At 32.4% G+C, this 7,459-nt stretch overlaps 1 long non-coding RNA gene across 1 annotated transcript; it reads right to left on the bottom strand.

Annotated features, from left to right (window-relative positions):
- Positions 1 to 6,209: 6,209 nt before the first annotated feature.
- Positions 6,210 to 7,154, bottom strand: LOC118479788. The gene is made up of 3 exons (XR_004860696.1): positions 7,035 to 7,154; positions 6,761 to 6,926; positions 6,210 to 6,437 (listed from the first exon to the last, which is right to left on the bottom strand). It is a non-coding gene; the product is annotated as an uncharacterized LOC118479788 (long non-coding RNA).
- Positions 7,155 to 7,459: the final 305 nt, after the last annotated feature.

Raw genomic sequence — 7,459 nt, 5'->3', positions numbered from 1 at the left:
GCACTTTGGACCTCAAAAATGGTGAGGTTTCACCTTAGTTTGCCCAAGAAAACTTGTGAGAACCTTCCTAGAGATTATCCAAGTGTTATATAAGAAGAAACAAGAATAAAATTGAAGTGAAAGTGAGTGAAAACTCACTTTTTGTTGCTGAAAGTTCCTGATGTTGATGCTGAAACTCAGCTGAGTTCGGGAGGGTTTTTGAAGTGTTTGCAGGCTTGTAAAAGTGGGATAAAGGATGGGGAAGTGCTTGTTATATAGGGAAGGGACTAGGGTTTCATTGGGTTGGGCTTTGGAATTATTTAGGAGGGGTTAAACCTTGAAACAATCCACAAAAACTTAGCCCACATGGCTGATTGGCGCTGATTTGGGCTGCCATCTTTTTTTATTTTTTTTTAAACGTTATAATGTGTAATTTTGTTGTTTAAGTTATGCAATAATATGTAACAATGTTTCCTCTAACTTGTAATAAGGTATAACATGGAATAAAATATGGTTTAACTAGATAAAAAGTGTGATGTATAAGTATGTAACATGTTTGTAAGTGACAAGTATATGTCACATATTAGATGATTAATCGTTGTGTAATAAAGCATATTATTAGGGGTTTATAAGTATCACCAATATAAGGACAAGTATGGACATGTATGGTTAAGTATATGTAACATAAATAAGTACCGTATGCGTATGTATTTGCAAGTTTAGCACGTTTTCACATGAATTACGAATAAGGGTTCGATGTACAATGAATTCAAACGTATAAGCATAGTTGAATGAATAAAGTATAAATTGTAAGTGGTAAATGCATTTTATTATGATTCTAAGTCTCCGGATTTACAAAGATACAACGAAAGACGAAATACAAGAATACAGGATTTCCAAAAATAGAAGTATGAACAAGCTTTCTAATTAAGGAAAATACGAAAGTGCAGGGCGTTACACAATTGTATGATGTACTTTATCTATTTAATATATATATATATATATATATATATATATATAGGGTTGGGTTGGGTTAAAATAAGAACCACCTGGAGTTGTGAGAACCATGAGAACTAGGTCATCCAAAAGGATTTTCCAAAAAAAAATTCTCAAAAATCTTTAAAAAAATCACTTGTTTCGGCAAAAAAAAAATTTCAAATGTCGTACACACAAGTTTACATGAGATGTTAAAAAATATTTATCGGCGTACCAATATTTACATCAGCGCGTAAACAAAACTTACATAAGGCAAAACTACCGACTCAACAATTTTTTTTTTTTTTGTTTTTTTACAGATGTGTTTATAATATTTTCATCTACGTTTGTGCAAAACATTGTGGCCCAACTCGCGCGAAAAGTAGGAGTTCTCATGGTTCTCACAACTCGTGGTAGTTCTCCGAAGCCTATATATATATATAGGGGATAGATCATAAGAAAACTAGTTTAAATGAGAAAACCAAAAAACTAACTAAAAAAGCCTAAAAAACATACCAAAAAAATTTTGCAATTTTTATAAAAAATTGCTATTTTTTATGTATGGAAAAAAATTAAAAAAAAATTATTTTTGTTGTACTGCACATGTGCACTAATACGGATATAATGCACATGTGTAGTACACATATAATGCACATGTGCAGCACAAGTTTTTTTTTTTGAATTTTTTTTATATATAAAAAATTGCGATTTTTTTTATAAAAATTTGTAAAAAAAATTGGTACGTTTTTTAGCTTTTTTTAGTCTTTTTAGTTAGTTTTCTAGTTTTCTCATTTAGATGTAGTTTTCTCATAATCCTCTCCCTATATATATATATATATATATATATATATATATATATATATATATATATATATATAGAGGCCGGTTATCATACAAATAACCTAATCATACATTATGTACGCTTCATCCACAACCGTCGGATCATCTCTCATAAACAGCGTGTTTTTCTATTAAATTTATCAAATTAGGATTAATAAAAAAGAAACCGCCAAGGTTAAAATCGTCAAATTTAAGATCAAAACACCTGATATACGGCAAAACAAAACCTCAAAAATCATAACGTAAGATCCTAAATCAAAACCAAAAACGAAATTATAACAATTAATCAAAAATCGATCGATTCCAATTCACCAAATTCTTCTGTGAAAAATGAACTTCTGATGAATTTAGAAATTCTGGATGGACTGACTATCGAAGAAGATGATGCAGAATGTGAAATCATGTGCGAAATCATGGACAATGCAAATGCGATTTCAATAAAAAAAAAAGAATTCTTCGAAATTTCATATAGTTTGTGAATTCATGGACAATGCAATGCGATTTCATATAGTTTTCGAATTCATGACATGCGATTTCAGTAAAAAGTTAAGTATTATATGAGATTTCATATAGTTTGCGAATTCATGATAATGCACATGCGATTTTAGTAAAAAGTTAAGTATTATATGAGATTTCATATAGTTTGCGAATTCATGATAATGCACATGCGATTTCAAAAAAAAAGTTAAGAACTCTTTGAATTTTCATATAGTGTGCGATTTCAAAAATTTTACACGTGCGATATCAGAAAAAAGGGATATTTATATGTTGGTTTCTTACAGTTTGCGAATTTCTTTGGAATCAAGTGCGATTTTGAATAAAAACACTGCAAAAAAACTTTAAAAAATACTTTGTAATAAAAATGCAAAAAAAAAAAAAACAAACTACCAATCTTAAAAACTAAAAATAGTATTATCTTATATAAAAAAACTTAATTTATTAACGATGTGACTATAATTTGACATGTAATGATGAATTTTACAATAAATACTACTGAACTTTACCACCCTACCTATATAATAAATTTACTATATTAATATAAAAAACCTAGATATAACTACCTTCCATATTAAGATATATAATACGAAATAAAGACACACAACAAACAGACCAACAAAAAATGGCATCTGAAGAATCAGAAAAATCAAAAACATTGTTATCAAAGAGCTATTGTCAACTAGAACGTTGACAGAAATAAGCACTGATGTCACCTCTTCTCATCTGGTTCTTGATGTGCAGGGAAAATTTTTTGAACAAATCAAGAAAAATCAAGATGTATGGGAACAGCTACTTCAAGAACCACCATCAAGCTTCAAAGACAGAGCTTTGGATCACATAAAAGGGCAATCTCAAGCTGATGACTTAGCCTTCTCTTTCCTGACAGATGCTCTGAACACTGTGAAGGAGAAGATGGAGTTCAGCTCTTCTGAACGAGACAAAATATTTGCTCCAAGTAACTAAAATCTATTTTTTAATCGTTTTGTGGTTGGGCCTGTGTTAGACAATAACTAATATTATATTTTTGGTACATGTTTTGAACACATATTTTGTTTGCTATATAAGATATTAAATGGCATGAATGATATAGCCATCATTGTCACATAACAAAACAAAAAGATACCTCATATATCGCATGTAATAAAAGTGAAATCGCATGTACGAATGATTATACACTGTAGCTTATAGAAATCGCATGTTTTAAACTATAAATCGCATGATAAAATGATATAAACAGATGAATATAAAATCGCATGTGTTTAGTATAATTCGCATGTGCATTTATAAGAACCTACTCATCCTCGTCATTTTCAGACATCTCTTCCCACTGATCTTTTTCTTCAGATCCATCATCACTACTGTAATCTTCAAAGTCATCTTCCTCTTCGTCGTCTTCAACCTCATTGTCTTTGTCTCTCCCAACATTTTCAATCTGGACACCCTTCATCTTCTTTTTTCCCTGTTTACCTTGTTGTTTGGCTTTAAGCTCGCCGCAAGTCCGAATGTCATGACCTTTTTCATTGCATACGCTACATGTCCTTGACCTTTTCCCTTTGCGGCTGATCATTTGTTCCTTCTTAGATTTAATCCTTCTATGTGAGCCGCGGCCTTTGTTTCTTATACCAGCCGACACACGAACAGTAGGGGGAGCATTAGTTACTGGTTGTTGATAACCAAATAACTTTGAAAATCGGTCAAATTTTGGATCAAGTTGCTTGGTTATGCGACTCTGATCAACTCTCTCTTTAAGCTGCATCATTTGATCTCTCACTAAGACAAGTTGATCAAGGTCGGAAATCAAATTACTAACCAAATACTCCCCTGTGTGGATGATTTCACGAGCAATCCGTTTAGCCTTGTGTTGCACATCCTTGCTACCAATATTTAGATTGTACTTCACATTTAACTCATTGGGAACCACATCCTTCGTCCATCTCTTCGTAACATATTTGTTTGGAATTTCTTTAACACCAAACATCTTGAAAAGAAAATATATGTGTTTGCATAGCAGCCCATACTGCTCAAAACGCAAACAGCTACACTGTGCAGTTACATCATTTTCAAGATTCTTGAACCACACCTAGCAATAACCAAAAAAATTATAAAATTTAAAATCGCATGTATAAAATAACAATTTCGCATGTCTAAACAATCATGTAACTGAATAAAATTAAAATCGCATGTGAAACATAACAATTTCGCATGTCTAAAAATTTATGTAAATGAATAAAATAAAATCGCATGTGTAATGTAACAAATTCGCATGTCTAAAAAAACATGTAAAATACCTCCAATAAACCATCTCCATGTGCTTTAAAGTCCTTCAACAATATTCTGATACGTGGACCATCAACTTTGGTGTCCATCGGCAAACATTCAGAAATTGTTCCATGTATCTCTAATTGCTGATCAAAAAATATAGACCTGGTGTAGATCTTAGCAGCATCTTTTTCCAAGGTAGTTTGACTCCAATCAGCTGGCTCAGTATATCTTGAAATATGATATTTTTTCTATGATTGAACCTTTGAACATCCATTGCACCATCAAAATGATTCATAAACTCTACGAGTGTGAGTTGTGAATTAGCAACCTGACAAAAAAAATGGTTCTCACTCTCTGATCTTGAAGTTGTTCTCATAAGACCCGACATTGGCTCGTGCCGGTAAAAAGCCGGAATCCACATGGATCTCATCCCAAACATATCATCAATCCATTTGTTTTCAGTAAGACCGAACTCAATCATCACCAACTTCCACTGTCTCTCGAATTCTTCGGGCTCAATCGAATCAGTCCAAACAATGTCGCACATCCTCCTTTTAAACTCATCATTATTGCACAACTCGTGTCCAACCTATAACAATAAATGCTTTTTATATCAGACTATAACAAAAAACTATAATAAAAAAATAACACCAACAAAACACAATAATATTGCATGATATACCTTATTTGCCACTTTTTTCATTATGTGCTACATACACAATCTGTGTCTGCTAATAGGGAAAACCTCCTCGATAGCCTGTTTCATAGCAGGGTCTTGATCCGTCACTACAACATTTGGCTGCCGACCAAATGACTTTAAAAAGGAATTCAAAAGCCATTTATATGATTCAATACTCTCTGATGCCAACAACCCAGCTGAGACTGTTACATTTCGACAGTGGTTGTCAATGCCAGTGAACGGAACAAACACCATCTTGTACCTGATCAACACATGCGAAATCACGTTTATGATATGCGAATTACTAAAAATCATATGAGAAATCAGAAATATAGCATGCGATATATTCAACACCACTCTGTTGTCTACACATGCGATATTGAACGCTCATTAGCAAAAAAACATGCGAAAATCAGTAACAAACATGTTTGTCTTTGAAACACTTACCTGTTTGTCTTGAAAGTTGCATCGAACGATATCACATCCCCAAATTCCATATAGTTAAGCTTGCATAAACCATCAGCCCAGAACAAACCAGTTAACCATTTGCCATCATCAACAGAATATTCAAACGAATAATCAGCTAAATACTGTTTTTTGTCAATCATCCTATTAATCACCATATCAGCATCATATTCTCCTATATAGCTATTAATTTGCTTCCTAAAATTTTTGCAATCATCAACCGTGGCACCAACGTTCTCAAAACCACCATAACGTTTCCTCATTATATGGAAAACTTTGACAGGACCAAGGTTTAAAGTGCCTAGTTCCCATACCATCTCCTCCTGGACATCTGACAATTGTCTGTAAACTGGCAGCATGTGAATATCATTTTGACATACAAACTTATGATTATGCCCATCAACAAATCTCTTTACTGTATATAATCTACCATCCACAGTGCAAATCATAAGTTGAGCTTTGCATCCAGTCCTAATAGTCCCCCTGTTCCCTGTTTTAAATTGCTTTTTTGACTTCGAATGATCATCAATACACAGAGGCTTATGTCCCTCTTTAGAACAAACAAAATACTTAGTTTTGATTATACCACCACTGTATACTTCACCACCTTTCCGAATAGAAAAACCAGCTAACTTAGCATATGATTGATAAAACGCATATGCTTGTTCAATAGAGATAAATTGCATTCCAACAACAGGTGTAGGTGATGCTTGAACCTCCGGAGTGTAAACCCTTTCATCTACATGAATCAAAATCAGAAACATAAAACGTCATAAAAAACACATGCGAAATGTATGATCAAAGCATGCGAAATGATGATACTGATTAATCTGAATTACATATGCGATTTATTATACAATAACATGCGAAAATACATAAAAAAATAAAATCAAATGCGAATTGTTAGAGTAGTAACATGCGAAATTTCTGCATGTTGCTTTCAATACAAAAGTATAATCAACATTCAACCTTCAAAAAAAGCAACAACAAACAAACATTGCTACGATTAAAACAAAAAAACAACTATACGAACAATTTAGATATCTGAATAAACATAATTACCATTAGAACACTCGTTTGCATGACTTGTACTTGAAATTGGAATTGGATTTGCAGGTCGCGGATTTAAAACATCCTCAATCGAAACTCTCTGATAAGCAGATAATTGAGCATGATCACCGATCGGTCGATTTTCTTCAAAATCAACATCTGTTCGTCCAGTGCTACTCTGTGGATCCATCGAAATAAACAAATTGAATGAAACCCTAACACAGAAGAACGAAAACTGCCAATTGAGAATTATGAAAAATTTGAAACTGATTTGAATAATAATTACCGGGATATCAGTGTAACGAACTTCTCGCTGAATGAATGAAGAGACGAATTTGCCCTCTGATGATTAGGTTAATTGCCTGATCTAACCTTATTAAACCGAAAATGAATCAGGACACGTGTACGGCTCAAAATATAGCGTATGTAATGTACGATAACCATATTTGTACCATACTCTTTACCTATATATATATATATATATATATATATAGGGGATGGTTCAAATTAAAACCACTTTCATCGTGAAAACTCGAAAACTTACTAAAAAAAACCTAAAAAACACATAAATTTTTTTTTCAATTTTTTATTAAAAATCGCTAGTTTTTATGTAATTTCAAAAAAAAAAATTGTAGTTCGCATGTGTAATAATTCACATGTGCAGTACACATATATAAAAAAAATATTTTTTTTAAAAAAAAATTGTTGAAC

The sequence above is a fragment of the Helianthus annuus genome, chromosome 6 (assembly GCF_002127325.2).
Source record: "Helianthus annuus cultivar XRQ/B chromosome 6, HanXRQr2.0-SUNRISE, whole genome shotgun sequence".
NCBI lineage: Eukaryota > Viridiplantae > Streptophyta > Magnoliopsida > Asterales > Asteraceae > Helianthus > Helianthus annuus.
This window is presented reverse-complemented; position numbering and strand designations above follow the sequence as displayed.